Here is a 23,828-nt window from a genome sequence, read left to right as displayed (position 1 = left end):
CGTGTAGTTTTGCTATTTTTTTCTCTGTTGATGGAGCGCAGACGACACCGGTTTACTATGCGGACCATCCGCAAGGTGAGAGCCAAAATGCACGGCTTGCATCATCATCATCATGAAATGCGCACTGCTTGTTGGGAGCCACTCCCCGCTATGATATCCGATGGAGCCGAGCACGTGGAGGTGTGAGTCGTTGGGGTGCAGGGCAGCAGGGGCGATTTAAAATGTGTAATGGTGCCACATCTTCCTGCAGCTTGAAGAGCAGGTATTTTCGAGATTAATCAGGAGTACAGTATTTGCTATTTACAGAAACATAGGGTTTCAAACACTCATCCCATTGCTGGGGGGGGGGGGGGGTTAAACACTCATCCCATTGCTGGGGTGTGGGGGTGCTATCGTTTGCCATGAACGAAGAAGAGCATCTCGTGCGTCCTTTTGGTTTTCGTCTTCATGTAATTGTGGTTGGGTGTTCGCGTGCACATAATCCCGTGCGTTAGTCGAGCGTGGGTTCATCCGTATCATTTATCCGTCGGATGTTGAGAGTGGGTGGGAGGGATATGGGTTGGAGGTTTGGGGGGGGGGGGGTGAGGATGTGGTGATGGGAGAGAGGGGGACTTAAGAGGAGGGGGTAGGAGGAGGGGAGGGGGGGTGCAGACTGTGCAATGTGCTGCCCTCTGGGTCTGGTGTTTAAAAGCTGTCATTTATCATGCTGCACAGTAGGCTAACAAAGGGCAGTGTTTTTTTGGGAGAGGGTGGCAGGAAGGAGTTCGCGGATGATATCACTCAGAAACGTTCGCGGGTTTATTTTCTTATGCAATTGAGCACACGTTGTGTTTGTTCTCGGAGCCTGAGACAGAACTGGGCCCAAATTCGGTTGGAACAATACATTGGCATGTTCACCAATGTTTAGACGGAGCGTTTCCCATACATCACCATTCTACAATGTCAATGTGTAAGCTATTTGCCCATGCGCACATCAATGTGATAAACAGCTACCGTGCACAGGCAACTGCTGTTCGCGGGCACTTGTTTGTGCACGGCTGGTGCAGAACATGATGTCGCAGCGTGGACCAACCCGACTGACATTGCTTCTCCAAGCACTCATTTAAGGCTGAAGTGAACCTAAGAGGTTGGACCGGAAAAAAGTAGAGATGCCCCTTGTGTGCATGGACTCGTGTCTCAGCTACCACCTGAGCCTCCTGCTTTCACAAACCCGCCGTGACCAGAGTGGTGAAGTATGGTCAAACAAACCCCCAGTGACCCACAGAGCTCAGAGAGGCCTTCACCCAGTAGCGGATTGAATCAGAATCAGAATGTTAATTTATACTGGAGGAATCCTATGAGCTAAAAAGCTATTTTTCACAAATAGGGCTGTCTGTTTGTCAGCTGTCAGAGTTGATGTTATTGTATTGAATTCTACAACCAACCTCAACCCAGCAGTGGGATATAGCTGCAGCTATTGCATATGACCTCAAACTCACATATGCTGTATATATCAATACATTACGTGTCTTTGTATTCGCAGCACAAGCGGGTCACTTGACACAAGGCATGCACTCACCTCTACATTCTCATATCGTCAGCCAATGCACAGCTGCACACACTTTGTTACGCGGAGTATCTGCTATGTTCTGTTACTCAGGGCGCCTCCGTGTGCGTTTCGTTTACCCATGTCCGCCTGTTACAGGTGACAGAATGGCAGGTGCGAGTGGGAGGGTCACAGTGGTGGAGCGATGGGTAGCGGCACAGCGGTACGACCCTTGGAACCTGAGTTTGATTCGGGGCCATGGCTAACATCACTTGCAGGTGATATCTGAACCAGTCTGGTAAACTAACCCCCCCCCCACCTCCCTCTTGAATAACCCGCACTGACCATCGCAGTGAAGTATGATCGGACCACCCTCACGATTGGCATGGCGTGGCAGGCCTTCATCCAGCAGGGAACTGACACAATAGGGGCTTCGCAATTGTTTGCAATATTTCTCTTCGCGAGTGAAATGCGAAAATGTCACTAACAATGTGGCGTTGGATGACCCTGTCGGGAGGAGTGATTGTGACACACGATGACGCCGTGGACAAGCGACGGCCCAAAGTGGACTCTGTGACGGCGTGAAATGTGTGGCTGTGACCCTACCCGAGATGCGTGTGTGTGTGTGTGAGTTTTCATATTAACACGTCGCAGGTACCCTCAATCACACCGCGCGAGCCTTTCAGCGGATGTTTTTTTTCGCGGCTGCGCTGTAAGGTCTGGCTGCCCGCGATGACATTTATTTTTTTTGTTTGTAAGGTCGATCCGCGCGTTGTTCGGCGCGGTGTCCGACGTTGCGGCCCGCGCCTTGCGATGCTTCAAAGTTGCTCAATGTGCCCGGGGAGCTTCTTCGGCGGGTCGTTGGAAATTGTGAAGAATAACACCCAGGTCACGAGGTGGAATCACATCGAAGAGCTGCGTCGTCTGTAACTTATATTTGATCGTAAGTAACCTGTAGCGTGGGGGTAACAGGGAATTGCGAACGCCCTCTAATAATGCAGTTTGGAAGAAAAATAAGACGCACCGCTTTCACGGTGGTACAGATATTTAAATATTATCATTGTTTATTGAATCAGAGGCATCAGATAAAAGTCAGAAAAGTTGAAGACGTTTTGTCATTACATGCTCTCTTAATTGTTTTTTTCCCTCCAAAATCTTTCATCTCAAGGACACAGGGATTCATTATCCGACGGTCTTCTATTGCTAACATCAAAATCTCTCCCAGACCCTCCCCACACCCCCCCCCAAACAAAAAAGGCAGAGAAAATTGACAGCGCTTTAAAATCATTTCAAACTCTGCGCATGAATGTAAAAAAAAGTAATATATAGTAACAAAAAAAACTTCCTCACACACACTGGTTATAAATGATTAATTCCAGAAATCAAAGGCGAGCAGGTTGAAGTGAGCAAAATGTACAAAAATTGTACATTTTTTAATGATCACATCACAGGCTGGAGCACAGCTTTGTTTCATTTGGTTTTATTTATGGGCAACCCCATTGATTTAAATGGGTTGTGAGTTTTCGCCGCGAATTATGCAAATATTCTACTTTTATGAGGGCAGTCGGAATAATGAAGCCGATATTTAAATTGATTACGGTGTGTTTTACATGTTAAATAATGCAAGATCCCAAAGCGAAGTGCTGCCCATCGGAAGGACAATTCCATACGAGCGTGGCATTTAATTGGGTTAGGGTTTGCGTAGAAATGCGGTGCTGCATTTGATATACGCAGAGCACGCCATTGCCTATCTATTTTATTGATATTATGATGATATAAATTAAGCTAATCACATACGGAAGGTCAGCGATCAGAAAATTCATTTTTTTTTTCATCTGCGCCGCATATCCAGCGCCTTGCCTGAGAATGTAGTAAAAAAAATGCATAATGTGCACCGCTTGATTTAGAAAACAGGACAATAAAGGACACACAAGCTTATTACTTTACTCTTATATCACGTAATATAATAGATGTCTACATTATCTGGGCGGATGTTGCTGTGGCGACAGGGCTGGACTCACAAGCGGAAATGTTTTAACTGGACATCTGTGAAAAAGGTAGTTTTTGGCTCATCGGATTCCTTGAGTATAAATTAATATTCTGATTTTGAGAAATGTACCAAAACAAATCCTGGTCGGGCTGTCCACGGAGCACATCATCACTCTGGGGTTGGGGGTCGATAAAGTGCCTACCGATTTCTGAGAAGTTTTGTCACAGTGATGAAATGGTTAGCACACGGGAATTGCAAGCCAAGGAACTCTTTCCACAGTCTTGCCACAGTGGTCCAATGGGTAGCACGCGGGACTTCAAGGGGTCACCGTTTCGTTGTAGCAGTGCGGCAAGTTGCAACAGTGGGCAAGTTTCTTAAATCTCCGTTTCGGTTCCAATTAAAGAGGGAGACACTTTTGGCTACTGATGGGAAAATTTTTTTAGCTTCAACACAAGGTTGTTATTAAACGTTTGAAATGTTAAAATCTTAAAACATTGTTTTTTTCGGTAAAGTCACGTATGTAGAAATACAATAAAATTATATTAAAACAAAAAACAATCACGACGTTTCGATCACAACGCAAGCGATCTTCATCAGGTGTCAAGAACAAATCACGGAGGTTAATACAACAAAAAGATGAGAGACGAGAATTCAACACACCTGAAAAAACATTATGTGAAGCACATCCAGTCAGGCCAACAACACAGACACTTGCTGCCGGACCACGAATTTCAGAAGAGTGTTAATTTTCGTGTTCAACTCTCTGGTTCTATTCGTGACTTTACCGAATAGAACCAGAGAGTACAATTTATAATGCCTCTTTCAACTATTAATGAATTTACTTGTGAGTAAGGCAGCCCTTTTTTGAAATTATGCTTTGGATTAATTGTTTAAAAAAAATTCCCCAGCGTAACTTTTTATTTGTATAATGTGATGTTTACATTTTTTTGAAAGTAAAAGATAGGCTTTTTGAAACAAGACACTCTCCACAGTGGCTTACCTTCCTACCGGTAAAATACGATGTTACTGCTGCAACCATCTCGATGACTTAATACGTAATTTTTTTTTATGTTTGACGTGGTGGTTTAAATATATCTGATGATCTAAGCAAGCAATGATAATGCATCATTTTAGCTGTACAACCCTGACGTATGCTATACTTTTTCTTAATATGTAGCTATTTGCTGAAATAAGCATGTGATATTAATCTTATCCATTAACAGCCAAAAGGCAGTGATGGAAATTCCACATTTCTCACGGAGAGGGGGTGGGGGGGGGCTGTGTCTATAGCACGACCACTGTTGACCACCTTCAAAGTGGTAGACATTTTACTGACCCTGGATGGAAGATTGGTATATGTGTATTGAATTTGTTTTGCATTTGCTCCGTAAGTAGCCAACTGTGCTAATCGGAGGTGTGGAAGTCGACCTCGAATCAGGATTTAACCTGCTGATTGTGAGTCAACTGCTCTGGAACCAGTACTATCCAGCTGGATGTAAGCTCACTAAACAACATAATACATTTGTACCTATGCGCTGATTTTGTCTGACATTTCGCTCCACTTGCTGGGAGCTTCTTTAATTCGCTTCCTGGAGAAGCTCGGAAGTGAACCGTCGGACGTCGTGCCAAACGAAAACACGGTACAAACTGAAACCCATCGGAGAGAGTTAAAGAGAATTACGTCACTGCACAGCTATCCGCAATTGTCATTGTTATATTTTTGTTCAACTGAGCTCTCACCTCGTACGGAATAAAGAGGGACAACAAAATGAATCGGAGGTGATAAAGAGCGACAGAGAGAGAGATAGAGAGAGAGAGGAAAGAGTGAGTGAGCACGCACGCATGTGTTCATGTGTTCGTGGCACGGTCAGGGATCAAGAGGTTTGAAATCCATGCCCCATCTTAAGGGCTGCGGGGAAGCACAGACAATGATGTAGTGCAGGTGCGAGCACACCAACACACCCACCCGCCCGCCCACACTCCATCCCACCCACCCGCCCGCCCACACTCCATCCCACCCACACTCCATCCCACCCATTCCACCCACACTCCATCCCGCCCGCCCGCCCGCCCGCCCACACCCAACCAACCCAACCACCCCACCCCGCCCATCCTTCCTCCTCTCCGCCGAGCCGAGCTGTACAGGGAGACGATCTGACACATTCAATCACCCGGTGCCTTTTAATCAGCCGCCGCGACCGAGAGTCTGCGCCCGTGTCCATGTGCACAGCGCCGATTGGACCCTGATGAGTTTATTATGCAAATGAAATTCCGATTAAGCAAAATAAAAATGCGCGCAATAGAGCCAGCCTGAGAGGTAGGGGCGAGAGGGGGCGGAATAGCAGGGAGGTGTTTTGGGGGGGGGGGAGGCATAACCCTGCGACTCACCTCGTCGCTGTCTCCCCTGGTGCGGCGATTACGCCCGAGACGGATGGGAAAGCCAGCCGCGTCAAGGATGCAGCCAAAAAGACTCCCGGTGGCTCCCCGCTTCGACGATGAGTCCGCAATTAAGAGTGCTGCCAGCGGCGCTGCCGCTGCTGCTGCTGCTGCTGCTCGCGTGACGGAGGCTTTCACGGCCCTCGTTAGAGCTGCTGCCACGCCGCGCACGGCCGTTTAACGCACGGTCGCTTCGGCCGTGCGCCCTGAGAAAGAGCCATCGGTGCGAGGGCATTGCACGGGTGCCGTACGTAAACAGCCAGATATACTTGGCAGGAATGTGGAATTTCCACCACTGGTTTAGGGCCACCGATGCAAAAAGAGTACACCTAGGGGTATGGGAGAGAATTGTGGAGCCCAAATTCGCGTGGCTATTTTGACCATCATTGCGCCACTTTTTTTGGCAGTACGCCCTTCGTCTGTCGGGTCAAAATGGGCCTCATTTCTCATTTTTGCAATTCATGTTTAAGTGAGTCTGTGCATTCTGTGCTGTCAAATCGGTGGGCTTCACCCACCCATGCCTCCAAAGTGAATATTTGCTGGCATTGTTCCCATACCACGCCAGGCACCAATGCTCAGGCTGAGTTCACCTGAGTTCACAGGTTCTGACATCACACGTCACTCATGGTGGCCATTGCTGTAGACATCTGTAAGTCACCCTAAAAGTGCCTCCTTTTAAGTTAGCATAAAGGAATTTTTCTTGATTTCATTTGGTTACTGCGTTTGAAATATTGTTTACAATGTCCGATAATGTGTACACACTATTTTAAAACACTGTACAGTTTGTCTGAACGTTCGTTAAAAAAATAATATTTACTAAACGATTGTGTTGTAAGTGTTTCGTGTCAAAAATACACAATATATTGGGGAAAAAAATCCCAATGCAGGATCCTCCTGAAAAATTATCCAGACATATTTAAGTTTTGTCTGAGAAACAAAAATATGCTACTCGTAAAAAAAAAAAATCTGTTTTTTTAGGTAAAACATGATGCTGTTCTATTTCTCACGTGTGTGTGCACTCCTTATTTTTCAACTTCACCCCAACATCAAGAGAAACAACCCGTATTACCTGTTTGTTTGGTCGCTCATGATTCGCCAACGCAACGCAACAATTTGATTCGACGCTTCAAACAGTCATGGGTGAGAACCTAAATCCTCACTCCGAAGCAGCGATTACGTAAAGCTGTACCCCTGTTACCGTTGTTTTGTCTAATTGCTCGTTATTCGAGCATTTTTCCACACGTGTGAACACGATAGATTAAACAAATCCGGACGGGAAAAAAACTCAGCAGTTTATAGAGCAGCGAAAAGAGGTGGGGGGGGGGGGGAAGAATTTAGATCTATTCTCAGCAGTTACGCGCAAGTAATTAGAGATGCATTAGGTTATAATTACACATAATGTGTCTCTGTAGTTCAAAACGCCTGCATTCAGGTGCGCATTTGCATTTTGAGGCGGGCTTTGTTCACGGTTTTTCAGATCTCGTCACGTTGAAACGGGCGATGTTTGTCTTTGAATCCGACTCAATCCACGAGCGCATTGCGTGATATTATTATTATTCATAATAAAGGTTTTTGGGTTAGATCGCATTATTTATATATGTGTCGTAACCCTCCACCACCCGACACGGCAAATCAGCAAAAAAAAAGTGTCACGTTGACAAAAGACAAATAATTCACTACTTTAGCCCACCGGTGTGTTGAAGAGTGAATCCACAACATTTACAGTTTGAGTACGACGTTTCGCTGGTAATTACATCCTGCATCATCGGGCGAATGATGCTGGATGAATTATTTGTCTTTTGTCAACGTGACACTTTTTTTGCTGATTGGCCGTGTCGGGTAGTGGAGGGTTACGACACATTTATAAATAACGCGATCTAACCCAAAAACCTTTATTATGAATAATATTGGTCGCGAAAGCCTACGTGTTAAACTGATTATTATTATTAATAACGAGCGCCGAGGCGGTATTTACCAGCGCTCACAACGCGTACGAGAGTCAAAGCCAAACTCTCACATCTGACCTGTTTGCGACTGCGGCTTAAGCCTGCAAGTCACATTTGGAGTTCAGATCGTGGCGGTGGGGTCAGCTGAGTCTCTTGAGCCTCCCACGGGCCATAAGGCGAGCCATGCTTTGTCCCATGCCAACAGCGGTTGTCTTAGGGACAGGCTGGCCCTCGCCATAGGAATGAGGAATATCCATTACTGGCTCTAGGGCCGCTAATGGAAAAGTTTATTGTGAGGGGGCTCATTTGAAGGAATGTTATTGAAATATATATATTTTTTAAACACATTTAATCTATATATAACTTAACAATACAGAAGATAGTTGATGATCCGTCGGCTTCGTGGGAGAGGGGGTGCCGGGTTTTCTAAAACGCCGGATAGTCGCAAATAATCGTTATTTAAAATAGCTTATTTTTGCACATTATTGTATGATACTGTTTTTAGGTGTTGTTATATGTTTGCAGTTTAAAATGTGTTTATTATATGAAATTGGCCTAAATATACAAAGACAAACAAATGTGCTATCAAAAAAGTTACCATAGTTACTGTACTTACCACTCCAATCTCGAAAACTGCATGTAGTTGTATGTAGTGTATAATGTACTTTATGTAATATTTTACACTGAACTCAAGCATACGATGCCAATCGCCAAACTGGATAACAGCCTTTGGGGCGTTTTTTGCCGATTTCGCCGGATTGGCCCGGGACCGCCGGATAATTATGGCAGCAGCCGGATAAATCGCACGGTGCCGGATGATCGATGATCGACTGTGTATATATGCTAGTTAAGAAAGTATTTTTGCACATCGGTTTGGGTGCAGAGTGGTGGCGCAGTGGCTCGAACTTGGTGACCTGAGTTTGATTCCCAGCCAAAGCGAACATCAAATTCCGGGTAACATTAGTGATGAGGGCCTGCAGCAGCTACCCGCACGAACCATTATGGTGAAGTATTGTCAAACAAAACTCTCGTGCATAATAAAGGTTTTTGGGTTAGATCGCGTTTATTTATACATGTGTCGTAACCCTCCACCACCCGACACGGCCAATCAGCAAAAAAACGTGTCACGTTGACAAAAGACAAATAATTCACTACTTTAGCCCACCGGTGTGTTGAAGAGTGAATCCACATTTACAGTTTGAGTACGACGTTTCGCTGGTAAATACATCCAGCATCATCGGGCAATTCTCCAGAATGGTAAAGCCCTCGCTTGCTCCCGGTTTTATATAGAGCAGCAGCAGGGTGACGTCATCACTTAACTCATATCAGGTGCAGTGATTAGAGGCGGGGGGGGGGGGGGGGGGTGGTATTGTAATTATATAATCAATTAGTAATCAGTCATTGGTTATGATTAGTAATGAGTTGTAGATTAGTAATTCTTTAAATGTAATGTGTATTATTTAATAATACGCTTCCAGGCCGCACTAAGCCGGTAGCTGTCAGAGCGATTAAAGTTATTCTTGTTCCTCTCAATTTCAATGGATTCTCTAATTAGTCTTTGCCAGTAATAATTAGTTTTACACACCACTGCAACATTGTCAAAATCAATTGAGTGTCCTTGTTGACAAGCATGTTCTAATTAGAGAATCCATTGAAATTGAGAGGAACAAGAATAACTTTAATCGCTCTGACAGCTACCGGCTTAGTGCGGCCTGGAAGCGTATTATTAAATAATACACATTACATTTTGATTTAAAGAATTACTAATCTACAACTCATTACTAATCATAACCAATGACTGATTACTAATCGATTATATAATTACAATACCCCCCCCCCCCCCCCCGCCTCTAATCACTGCACCTGATATGAGTTAAGTGATGACGTCACCCTGCTGCTGCTCTATATAAAACCGGGAGCAAGCGAGGGCTTTACCATTCTGGCGAATTGCCCGATGATGCTGGATGTATTTACCAGCGAAACGTCGTACTCAAACTGTAAATGTGGATTCACTCTTCAACACACCGGTGGGCTAAAGTAGTGAATTATTTGTCTTTTGTCAACGTGACACGTTTTTTTGCTGATTGGCCGTGTCGGGTGGTGGAGGGTTACGACACATGTATAAATAAACGCGATCTAACCCAAAAACCTTTATTATGAATAATATTGGTCGCGAAAGCCTACGTGTTAAACTGAAAACTCTCGTGATCGACACGGCAAAGGGGAGGCCCCCTCTACCAGCAGTGGATCGACGGAGGGTTGTAATAATTTAATATAATTACTGTATTATTATACCAGGATAAATGATTCAATCGTACATTGGAGAATGCTAATAATAAAAGTAGTACTGACTTGACACACCCAAAATTTTCTTCAATAACACTGTGTTCTTAAAACATATATACAGCATATAATAGGCTCTGTTTCAGACACTGCGAAATAAGTTCAACATACATACATAGCACATATACTGACCAAGAGGCTCACTGGAGCATGCGTTTCATATGCCATGTGTTGAGCTTACATGATCTATTTTGAATATGTGCAACTATGGCACATTGTTCAACTTGTATAATGGTATCCAGTTTTCTTTTTGTTTGAGAGTTTAGCTTCTGGGCCACAATTTGGCACACGGCAAGGATATCCTCATGAATAATGTCGCCATCTTCATCGTTCCCCTTGTATCGGAGCCAGACATTTTTTTCCACACATCACAGAATCCAAAAGGCGACTAGGGGGGGGGGAGGTGATGATGTAGCCGGGAGTGTTAGCATTGTTGTTAGCACACGCACTGCGCTGCGAACTTAGCGAACTGGGTTTAATGCCTGACCATGGTGCACAAAGCTAAGAGGCAAAACATTGAATCTCACCCGAACCTCCGCTGAGTGGATGCAGCCTTAGCTGAGTTAGCTGGTGAGCAAACGAATGTGGCTAAGGCACGAGTATGCGTGGTGCTGGGAACATTCACAAGTCCATTGTGTTTTGTGAAATTCTGAAAAATATCTTCAATAAAAAAAACACTTTCATTGTCCATAACAGTTTTTTTGTTTGGTTAGATCGCGTAAATATAAATGTGTCGTTAAAACCTCCACCATCAGACACAGGCAATTAGTAAGGTTTGTCACGTAGACAAAACGTCCCAATTCGTTACTAGTACAGCACACCGGTGTGTTGGAGAGTAGATCCACAACATTTATAGTTGGAGTACGACGTTTCACCAGTAATTACAACTAGCTTCATCAGGCGACAGCCAAATCTGGCTTTAATTGTGAATGTTGTGAGTTCACTCTCCAACACATCGGTGTGCTGAACTAGTAACTAATCGGCATGTTTTGTTTACGTGACAAACCTTTACTACTAAGTAGCTGTGTCCGGTAGTGGCGGATTTTAGCGACACATTTATATTTATGCGATCTAACCCCGAAAGAACTCCTATTATGTGTAATATTGGTCACGAAAGCATCACGTGTTGATTGTATTTGCTCTTGATTGTATTTGCTCTTGAATGAAATGAAAATTAATTAGAAAATATCTGTCAGTTTTACCATCGTCTGTGAAAACAAAGATGGGCAATGGTTTCGAATTGACTTTCAGCGGGCTAGAAAAAAAAAGAGAGAACTCTGAACCTTTCGATGTGCCAGGAATACAACGGTGCAATCGAAATGCAGAAATGTCGAAGACACACGAGCGAAGCGTTTTAACTGGGTATAAACTCTCGGGCGGATGCTAATGTTTAATTAGGTGTGCATCATAAGAGCAAACACTTACAGCCCTGCGGGATCAAAGATTGACAAACCATTAATCAAACAAAAGTAGCAGCACATGCTCTCCAGCTTAAAGCCCGCCGAGGATTCCAGTTCGCTGTGGGCCTCTCCCGCCGAGGCGACTGAGATTCTGTGCCACAGCTGAAAGACAGCCCCCACCGTAGCCGGCCTGCCAAGTTGTTAGATCATCATCAGGCACGGCTAACCCACTGCTGGATGAAGGCTATCCAAAAGCAGCCGCCCATCACTCGCGATCCTGAGATATTGCTTTCCACCTCGGAGCCGCGAGACGAACGCATGTTATCGCTCCATCCACTTGGTTGGACATCCTCTCGGACGCCTTCCGCTCCTTGGCTGCCACTCCCTTCTGAATTCTTAACCATCGGCCAAACGTTCCTGTGAGAGACGCGTCCTGCCCAAGCCAACTTTTGGAACGACTCGAATGACCTGCGTATGTTCTCGAATCCGTGTGCGTGTGTGTGTGTCTGGATTAGCAGTTAATAATAATGTCCTTTTGCAAAGCGCACATCAGCTCGATCAGCATCTGTGACCGATTTGTGTAGAATAAATTTAAAAAAAGGCGGAGGTTTCAGTTTAATAAAATAAACAAGCTTGCGGCAAGGGCGACTCGGATGATTGGCCCTATTTTTTTTTGTTTGTTAGCGCCGCCTCCCGCGTGAAAGGGCTTATACGTTTGTCCTGGGACAACCGTTGAAAAGTGTCGGTGGCTGTGGCTAACCGTCTTAAGCGCGGTTGCAACGTCGGGGATTAAGTTTGTCGTCAAGATGCACTGCTTTTTTTTTGCTGCGTGCGTTTTTCAGCATCTCCGAAATGAATTCATGAATTTACAAAGTGCAATTATTTTTTCGCGACGAGTGATATGCTTAGCGGGTACGCTACATGATAAAAGTCGCGGTTTAATGAATTTCCGCGTAAAAGTCGTTAATGGCCGCGGTTTGTAAGCATTCATAAGCCAAAGTGATGTTAAATTATAACATTTAATTAAGCACGGGCATATAGTCATTTATCCAGCATGAATGAGAATATTGTTACGTTTAATATGTGCCAGTTAGATAAGTGCTTCTAATGTGTGCGACTCAAAACTTTGTTAAGTATTCAAGGTTTTCTGATTCAGTTGTGAAACCTGAGGCACATAAAGAAATAGTAATATTTATGCGGTTCAAACATCCGTTCAAGCGAGTGCCAATTGTTTTGGGTCAGTGCAAGTTACTGTTCGACCGAGATACTGGTCTCCACCACAGCAATGGGGAATTTCCAACCACTGCATGAGAACTACCAACGATCAGCACCAGAACATAGCGCTCTTGGGCAGAGAGACAACACTTTGACCTCCAGTGACCCAAGAACCAATTTGTTAGTCGTTATTCTTGTGAACGTTGTGGTCCCTACTGGCTGCGGGGGGTCACGTGATCAAATGACAGTATGCACCAACATACACAAATTGAAAACCGTCGATCCTTACACACACGTGATTTGATGCACGCACCACAATCTTAAGCATCGACGAATCAACCCAAAGTGGGTAGAGCTCTATATTCACAACTGGTATTGTTGAAAATGTAAATCTCTGTCACAGGTCGATCCAGCCTATCATCGACCATTTAGAGTCGAAAAAAAGAAATGAGAACCACTTTGTGGGAAGTCCTTTTTTTATGGAGACATTGGTTCGTGCCATGGGAATGTGGAATTGACACCACTCGGCTCAGAGCCACAAATATAGTCTGGCGCCGCAATCATTGCTCCTTTTAGCCGGAAGGCACCGGCACATTTGTGTCTATATATATATTTATATAAATAAAAAAGACCATTGCCAGGTTAGCCTGCAGATACATATAAACGTTGAATAGGATCCAGTCTTCAATGGGCGTTTGGCTCTCGGCTAAAAGGCGTTTCGGGCTTAAAGTGCCGTAAGCCACAACACGCATCGCCGATCCGTGCATCCGAGGTGGCGGCGGTGGCGGTGGCAGCCGGCCGTGGGTTTTGTCCACGAGCGTAGCAGCTGCGCCAATCTGCAGCGCCACACGCGCACACGCGCGCACGCGCCCCATGTGCCGCCCCAATTGGGATCTTCAGCGTCATCCGTGGCAAATTCTAGTGGGAGGAAACGGACCCGGCGTTGAGCGAAGATAAGGGACGCGGGTCGGGTCGGGGGGGGGGTGAAGAGAGCAAACGGCAAGGGAAACGGGGGGGGGGGGGATACGTTTAAAAAAAAGTTGAGTTCATCAATCAACCTAGCGATCGATAAGCTTTATTCATAACGAAGCGAGGTGCCCATTCAGGTAGCGATGGCCTTGATTGATGCGATGATGACGATGAGGATGCAAATAGGAATAATAATACCAGTCGTGCTTTCTGCATCCTGGAAAGCTTCAATGAGTCTCCAAATTCGTCTCCGTGAGCGTTCTGTATTGGGAAGTTTGGCCAATTGCTTAATTTTGGTGTTTTGCATTTTCCATTAAACCACAATAATCAGAGAAAAGCCATGCATATGAGAAGGATAATGGGATGATGATTGATTGTGTTGCAGTCGAAACGTCGTGAGAATTTTATTGTTTATTATTTTTTATTATTTTATTGTTTCCATTCTACGTGACTTTACCGAAAGAACCAAGAATATAATATATGGTAGTTGCCAAAACCTAACACACACACATATGCGTGTATGTGTATCGCTGACTTTGTGTGCAATGTATATATGAGGAGTGGAGGTGATGCAGTAACACGGCAGATTTTACACTGTACGAGAAAAAGTTACCTTGAATTTACAAATGACTAAAAATATCTATTTTCATCACGAATCTTGAAATAAAGGTTAAACATTCTTATATATTTTGTAAATGCATATCTTTAAAACCGTTTGCAGTGTTTACGAATTTATATCACAAAATCTGCTTGCAATTTGGGGGAAGTCAACAATGGTCATCCTTTGGAGAGACTGGTTCCCAGCATAATAATGTAGAATTTCCACCCGTGGCTCAGTGCTGCCATCAGATATGAGCACTACCAGATGCTCTTACGAGCGAATTAATATTGCGAACACATGCACCGACAATTGAACATATTTTCACATCCTTTATTTTTCATTGCAACATATATTTTTTTTACATTTGGCAAATGTGCCACCCCCCCAAACCAGAACCGAGTTTATTTTTTGAATAGTGTGGGGTTCAAATGTGTCCACATGTTCAATTTATCTTCCTCATGGTTGCCACGGTGGCTCGGAGATGTTAACTACCTCGCCTGGTATACACGATGGTCGTGAGTTCGATTCCAACACTGACGCCTGCTGTATATTTGGAGTTTCTGCATTCTCCCCATTGTCGCGTGGATTTTCCTTCGGGTCCTCCGATTTTTCCTTCCACATTTAGAAACACGTCTTTAGAGTTTTGATTTAAAGCTTTAGTGACTGCAGTAATTAATATTCTTAGCTCTTTCGGTAAAGTCACGTTAAAGGGAAACAATAAAATAATAAAATATATATAACAATAAACGTGACTTTACCGAAAGAGCTAAGAATACGTCTTTAGAGTATTTAGCTTCTATACATTTCCACATGATAAGCCACTGCGTTGAGCAATTATGTGTGGCCAGGTCGCCTCTGAAAAAGAGCTATATAGCTAAGTGGGCCTTACTTGCGAAAATAAAAAAAATCAGTTTAATAGGTTTTAAAATAGTTTTTAATCTCCCCCGAAGCTTTCGCCACGCACTTGTGCGCGACATATTCACTCGTCTACCGCTGGCAGTGGGCAAGAGCGTCTTTCGCCACGAAGGAGTAAGTGGGTTGACGCTTGAGAGAGGGAAAGAGTCAAGAACGTGGCTTGCTGTCGCAATGCTGTCGGATAAGGCCCCGCGACATTACTTGCAGCCCTGGTAATATTGTGACCCATGCCACGTGCGTGTGTGCGTGTGCGCGCGCGCAGGGTGACCCCGGGCGCCTCCATGCTGCCACACTGGTGGCAAACTATGAGTAATATCCTTGCACTGTTAAGGCACGCACACGCAGAAATAGGTTTAAAACATTAACAGTTAATTTCGCAGCAGTTATTTTGTCACTTGCGGCTCAGGTGGATGAACAGCTTTCCTGCGGTTATATTGGCGACAGGGCCAGCTTCGTGATTTCGTCTGGGAAGGGGAAAAAAACAGAAAACCCTCCCCCAGTGCTGGGCCAAAACGTAAATCACGAACCTCTAATCTACGGTTAAAACTTAACCCGTTTCGTTCACACGCTGACCCACCTCGATAAACGATCACCCGCGCCGGAACGCCTTTGTGAAAGGTGGCGAACTGCACTTCGAAAGGGCGGCTCCTCGTGGGCCTTTTTTCGTTGTTGTCTCATGCTAGAGTCAGAGGCTCGGAGTTGTTTAGGAGTCGGCGGGAGAAAATAAAAACAACAAAACATTTGCGAGCCTAAAAAGCCGCGACCGCTTCCCGTTGATTTTACACCTCGATGTGGGGGTGGGGGGGTTGTGCTTCCGTTTGATGGGGTTAATACATCACGGGTGTGTTGTCACATTGATGACCGGTTTATTTTCCACAAACCCTCTGGCTAGAAAATTAATCCTCTGCAATGCGTTCGTGATTTTAAATTATGGTTTATATGTAGAGGAAGTTGGGGGTGGCGGCGGCGCCTCAACGCTGCGCCGCGTTATTAATTGCACACGTTAAAAAAAAAGTAAGAAAAAAATCCCGAAAAAGAAATTACCTTTCTCATCATGAAGGGAAATATTTGAAGCTGTAACCCACGTGGCCGATTCAACGTTTGCAGTCATGCAAATATAAAACACACTCGCACGCTTACACGTGTGTACACCGAAGCCTCTGCATGTATGCATAAATGCATGCTTGTATGCATGTGTATGGCTTGTCTGTGTATGTGCCCGTATGTAGTATGATTCACAATGCGTCGCATTGCCTGAATCAAATGCCAATGTGTGTGTCGTACACCCTCAGCCATCTGACACAGCCAGTGGCATAATTGGCTAATGTTTGAGACAATAACACCTTCTTACAGCCATTGTCCAATAGGAACGCAACCTACTATTTATTAACGTACAATACTCTTCACGATGAAGGAGGTACACTTTTCTGTATCAACACAGTCCTGCATATGTACATTATCGTCACCATCATCATTAGTCTTGGTCAATCCACTGCTGTATGAAAGCCTCCGCCGATTTTCCACCATCTCTCACAATCCTGCGATGTAATAATCAAACCTATCGCCCGGACACTATGAGTTGATATAATCGCCCCCTCTCCTTGTTGGTCGCCCTGATATCCTTTGCTGCTACTCCATAATAAGAATTATTATTGACGTATCATGCTAACTGACTACATAGCTCAGGCCCACTGAGCTATGTAGCTCTTTTTCAGAAGTGACCTGAACACAAATGATAGCTCAATGAAGTGGCTTATCATGTGGAAATGTATAGCAGCCAGCTACTCTAAACGCACGCTGCAAACTCCAAATATACAGCAGCAGGCGTCAGGGTCGGGATCGAACCCACGACCTCCTGCACGCCAGGCGAGGTAGTTAACATCTCGCCACCGATGCACTCCATGCAACAAGTACATCATAACTTTCACGTGATATGATATCTGATTGCAGTAGAGTGCTAATGCTTGCAGTCACACTGTGTAAAGTCTCCCTCTAAATTGCTTAAATTGCCTAAATAAAATTTCGATTCAAAGCTTTCGTGACTGCAAGGATTCATCTTCTTTGGTTCTTTCGGTAAAGTCACGTAGAATATTTTATTCTCATTCTACGTGACTTTACCGAAAGAACCAAAGAAGTTGCCTAAATTAGTATGATTATATTATTATTAATTTAGCAGTCGACAGCATCTTGCTCAACTCTTGCCACAATTTCCAACCCCTGCAACTCAAGCTAAAGCCCTCAGAGGCTGGGTCCGTGCAGCGGCTTAATTACAACGCGCGGTGCCTGTAAGCGTCGGGCGAGACACGGAGCCCGTGCGTGCACGATCGGAAATCAAATCCGTTGCCACGTTGGGCAATTAGTCTCCTGAACCTTCAACGAAAAAAAACATGCAGCTTCCCCTCGTTCTGCCTGCTCGTCGTTGTTCGCATGCGTTCTAAAGTGGCGTCCTTACATACACTCAAACCTGTTGTGCCTCGGATCCCCGCCTCAAGGTATTTCAGCCTCAGGAGACTTTATTTTTCTTTCCGTCCACGTCGGAGGGGTTTATTTTGTTTGTTATTTTTTCCACCGAAGCTGCAAGAAAAAAGCAAACCTTGCCGCCGTGGCAATTGTGTCGTAGCAGGCTTCTTTTGTTGCTGCCGTTTCAAAGAGTTGGAAGTGGTTTTCAAGTATAACAAACGCATACACACACGTGTGTGTGTATACACACGCGCGCGCGCACACACACACACACCACAGGTACAAAGACAAAGATCCGAAAGATCTCTGGGACAAGTGCTGTCAAGCAAGCACTTAATAAGGCCGGTACGGTTCGCTAAGCGGTGTTGCCAGCACCACATCAAGGAGCCAGCCGCATGTCCTCAGTGCTGACAGTCATTATCTTGATCTTAAAATAATGTATATTGCCCCTTTACACAGAATTAACAATAGCACAACATATGAATGTAATGGTGGAGTTGAGGTGGATGCAATTGGCGAGAGGAGGCAACGGGCAAATCTGTGATGCGTGAATTTGGTGAAAGCGAAAATTGATGACGGCCAATGATCATGCTGCTGATGATGAACGGATTGAATGGATGGGGAATGAGTGAGAGCCCTATAATGAGAATATGAAGAGGGGACAGTAAACGGCGGTGGTTACGAGGGGTTCATTAAGGGGGGTCGTGGAGTGATATAGGGGACAAGAAGTGAGTTCTGAGTGAGGAGCGGAAACGTCTTGAGCGAAGGTGACTGCTTCACGTGGAGGGGGAAGTTTGTTCCAGTGAAGGGGGGCGAGGAGAGAGGGAGAGAGAGAGCGGCAGCGTCATAGAGTACAAGGAGGAGGAGGAACAGAGAGAGAGAGAGTAACACCAAAGATTGTGAACGTGGAGGGCGAGAAGGCGACGTAGGAGAACGATAGAAGCGTGGCAAGATATGGTGGGGCAGGGCCATGAAGGGATTTGTAGACCAGGGTAGTCATTGAAGGGTAAGTATAACATGTATGTCGAACTTCTTTCGCACCCTACCGTGCTAACCGTGCTCATCAGAGGTGCCCCAGTACACGTGCGAATTGGCATTGATCATAGCCGTATGACTTGGAATCAAACTCACGCGGTCGGGTTAACAGCGCGGTGCGTTGACCGCTGCTCCCCACACTCGCATGGAACCGTTTTCCACGTAGCCTTGTAGACTCTGGTAGCAAGTATTGTTAGTGAGCCAATAGCGAGGCTGACGTTGTCGCAAAGGAGCGTCATGGCCAGTACCATGCCCAGGCACCTTTGCCTCCCCAGTCTACATGTTTATTTATGACACCAAGTACAGGTTTAAGACTGAGCCAACCTTGGAAAGGCCCAGGACATGTCCAGATACCATTTGCCGTTCATGGTGTGCACACACATGCACGCAAGAAAACACACACAAACAAAGACAAAGATCCCCCGTATAGCCTGTACACCCCCGTATAGCTTCTTTGGGCAAGTGCTGTTAGCGAGCACCTATGAAGGCCGGCACAGCACACGAGGGGGTGGGTGGCCAGCACCACGCCCTTTGTCTACCTCGTTACGATGTTTACACAGCGCACCGGGTACTCATTTGAGGCTGAGTCGACCTAGGGGAGGCCCAGGATCGGTTCAAATAATCGTCACTTGTGTTGGCCGTGAGCGGGAATCGAACCCAGGTCGCCGGGTTCGTAGCGCAGCGCGCTAACTGCTACACGACCGCTCCCCACGAGCAAACACACACAGACGACACACAGACAAGCATACAGCATTAAGGTTCTTAAGAGAAGTTCATGGAAACCTAGAAAATGCGAGGTCCCACATCCATTACGGCTGTAATTCGTGATCAGACAAGCTGTGCCTGATTCTCTTTGAAATGGCACCAAACCCAACAGATGTTCAATGCGTCCGAGCTGCATGCGTTTAACGCTTATTGCGCCATTTCATCTTTTAAATTTCATTACACTTGATAACGTCTGCTGCAAATTTCACAGATAATTGATCTACGCTTCTGCCATCGCTTTCGAAAAGTGGACGCATACGCGCTCAGTTGAGTGTGAAATACAAACGTATAAATAAAGCACGGGAAACACGCGGCCTTTGTGAAATGAATATTAAAACGCAAATAATCGCGGAAAGGCAGTTTGCAGGCCATGACTTGCTGATATGTACCACCAAGGGTGAAAAGTATCCAAATTTTACAATGTCCATAATGGAACAATGTTCAATTCCAGCCATGCTAAATTCACCAACGGATAAAGGCCCACGCACATGCCATATGTGTCACGTGGGACGTTTGACCATACTTCACCATGCTGATCAGTGTGGGGTGGGTGAAGGAGGAGGGGGGGGGTTATGATACCACTCGTCACTGATTATAGCAGTGGCCTGGAGTCAAACTCGGGTCGCCTCGTTCATAGCGGTGCACTGGCCACTCTACCGCCGCTCCACTATCATAGCCGATAGCACACAAAGTCAATTACCAAAAGTTTGCACGCAGCCTGAAGCCAGTAGTGGAAATTCCACATTCTTATGATCGACACCTGACTCTCCGCTGGATAGTCGCTTTGGGTTTTTTTTTTCCCCCACAAAAAGGTACGGATATGTTATCGATCCCCAGAAAGAGATGATGGGTCAAGTTGACAGCCAAATGTGACTTTAACTTGCGAACGTTCCGATTGCTATTGGCGTCCGTCTGCGGTACCGTCACTCGGCCAGGTGAGAAAGACCGGCTCCTGTCATAGGAATGAGGAATTGATAACCCTGGCTTAGGACGAGCAATGGAGTTGAGCTTCATGCAACACACGTTTGAGTTATGGAAGACACTACTATCCTAGATAATCCTGACGTCTCAATTTTCTAAACTAATTAATTTTGTTGTTGGTAATTTCATCATTAACGGATTTTTAAAATAGTGCCAGCGAAATGCACTCGTGTGATCATTGATGGCCATTTCCCTTTGCGAGGTTGCCGAAGCAGAAGGGATAATGTTGTTCCAAGTATTTTTAGAATCTTTAAATGAAAAGCGGTGCACAGCCCTGCATAACTCTGGAAATAGCACGACAGTGAGCAGCTGATCTAATTGCTCTTTTCTTTCGTAAATCTTTTGTGTCTGTGTTTTATATGACATAACGCGTTTATATAACGTCTGTCATAGTTTATACACTACGAATAAATATTAGAGGCACGCAGCGCCCTGATGGTTTGTTAGATTACCGGCTACGATTCGTTCCAAGACTCCGTTGGTTTTGTTGGTCTCGATTTTGTTTAAATAGTGAACTCCATTATTCCCCCGATTGTACAGTTTCGTTCACTGCATTTCTTCAGATTTAACACGAGCGTTATTATGTAAAACGTATTTTTGGCAAAAATATTATCATTTTATGTTGTATTAAATATATATAAAATCACGGTTAGTTGAGCACAGGTGCAAAGGCCCCAGGGAAGGCCCAGAGTACCAAGTAGCCAGCAACAAAATAATATCACTCTTGAAAGCAGAATAGATAAGAGTTGGAATTGAGTCATGTTGTAAAAACTTGGGGAAAATAACGATGCAGGGGGAAGGAATTCCAAGGCTGATCGCTGCAAGTAGAGAATTAGTTCATGGGAAGTGTTTCTTGACCTGCAGTGTGCTTTGTTGACCTCATTATGGATGAGAGACCATAGCACTATAATTCTTACGAATTGTAAATAATCGGTTCTTACACGACTTGATACGTGTATTGTGAGTGCAAGGCCCAATTGTAATATCGGGTGAACGGACGCATTGGTCCTTGCCTGCTAATCATCATTGACGCGTGTTGGAGCAGCCAACAGTATGTATCATGTACGTGTTGTGAACTCGAGGTGTTTGGACGCTATCACGAGGTAGTGCTCATTTCTATTGACAGTCCACAGACAGCGTGAGAAATTCCACATTCTCACGGCAGGGATTATACAGACACGCATTTATGTACTGCGGTAGTGTGAGGTGCAGTGCATGGCATTATTGCGCTGCAATGGTCAACACTAGGTTTGGATTCGAGGCCATGAACAGCCGACAATGGGCACCCCAACCTGGCCTGGGCCACTACCAGGTAAACTCAGCCGAAAGCGAGTCGACAAACTTGGCTCAGCGTGTGTGCCGCTGTACCCCCCTCCCCCCACCTCGCCTGCCCGTCCCCACGCGACTCTCTTGAGCGCTGTTCTCATTCTTAATGTGTGCTCACAAACAGCAGCAATATCTGTGAAAGTCTATGCCCGTGGGTCGGCAAACCTGCGGCTCCGAGGCGCATGCGGCTCTTGAAAGGACTGGCTTCGTGGCGGATATTTATTGAGGACCGCGCCGTCTCGTATTGGCATTGCATTGCGCCTCTTGAAATATTGATGCGGATTTTTTTTTTATATATAGCGAATTCGGGAAAAAATAGTCTCTTCTTGTTATTTTGGCTGCTGACCCTTCCCTGGTCTATGCCGTTCTGTTGTCTAGGTGACATTTGATTTACTCCGTCACCTATTATTACTTTCAAACACTCGCATCTGTGCGATAATCATCTCGGATAGGCATGTCGCTTCGTGTTGCGGACTGGTCTTAAGCATCGGAGGGTGTTGCTCCAATTACGCCACACGAGTGGAGTCGCTGTAGCCAGTAAACCGCAGGATCGCCGGCTAACACGCGTACAATAAGCTCGGCGTTGCACCACTTCGAAGCAGTTCAGGTTGGGCTCATTTTGCTTTAACCATTTGAGAGCTCAAGAGACCGGGGGGTAGTCTCATTCACACGAGTGACCTGGGGCGTCAGCCGCACCATTGAGGGGGCGGGCGGGCGGGCGAGCGGGGGGTTGCAATGATTGCTGTGTATTAGACGGAAATTGAGAAATCTGTGGACAAACTTGGCAACGTTGTAAAGTGACAAGGTTAATTCCCACCAGAGTTTGCAAGCAACCGCGATACGTCGGCGACTAAGCACAGCTTCAAAGCAGCGAAGGGGAAGTTTCAGTATAATTACGCATATGTTTGTTGAAAAATAATTCTAGGGTTACATCGCTTTAGCGGGGAGGGATTACTGGTGAAGGAATGCACTGGAGAAGATCGGTTTCACAGTCGCAGGAGCACCGACGGGAAATCACGCGCGTGGCACGTTAGCTTTTTCGGTATTCTGCCCGATCAGAAAGTCAGATGCGAATGAAACCAAGTACCACATATAATTAAATAAATATATGAAACCACGAATTTACTTAAATTGCGAGGCTAGGGGTCGGATAAGGCTTAGTTGCAATGTATAAAGTTAATTAACTCCGCGCATTCACCATCATCGCCATCAACATCGGCCGTGATCAATCCGCTGCTGGATTGATTGAAGGCCATCGCCACCCCAGATGACATCACGACGGCATGATCCGACTAGCAACCTTGGCATGAGCTGGTTTCGTGTTCAAACTCGTAGGTGGACTTTTTTAATGGAAGAGTTTCATCCCCTGGCTGTCACTCTATCACCGCTCTGGACCATCAGTCATCAATCTCAACTAAACTGTAAAGTCAACTTTTTTTTCTTCATCTTACCAGGTAAGGCTCACTGAGCTACAGAGCTATTTTTTTACAAGGGACCTGGCCAAAAAATGAAAGCCCAACGAAGTGGCTTATCACGTGAAAATGTGTAGCAGCCAAATACTCAAAAACGCATGCCGTTTATTCTAAATGCGGAGGGGAAAAAACGGAGAAAAATCTACGCGATCGATTAGAGAGAGAGAGACACGTAAACTCAAAATATACAGCAGCAGGCGTCAGTGTCGGGATCGAACCCACAACCTCCTGCATACCAGGCGAGGTAGCTAACATCTCCTAGCCACCATAATGATGATGAGAGAGAGACACGCAAACTCCAAATATACAGCAGCAGGCGTCAGTGTCGGGATCGAACCCACGACCTCCTGCGTACCAGGCGAGGTAGTTAACATGTCTTAGCCACCGTGATGATGATGAGAGAGAGAGACACGCAAACTCGAAATATACAGCAGCAGGCATCGTCAGTG

This window comes from Petromyzon marinus, chromosome 31 (genome assembly GCF_048934315.1).
Source record: "Petromyzon marinus isolate PM22_M1 ecotype Great Lakes invasive population chromosome 31, UKy_Petmar_22M1.pri1.0, whole genome shotgun sequence".
In the NCBI taxonomy this organism is placed as follows: domain Eukaryota; kingdom Metazoa; phylum Chordata; class Hyperoartia; order Petromyzontiformes; family Petromyzontidae; genus Petromyzon; species Petromyzon marinus.
This window is presented reverse-complemented; position numbering follows the sequence as displayed.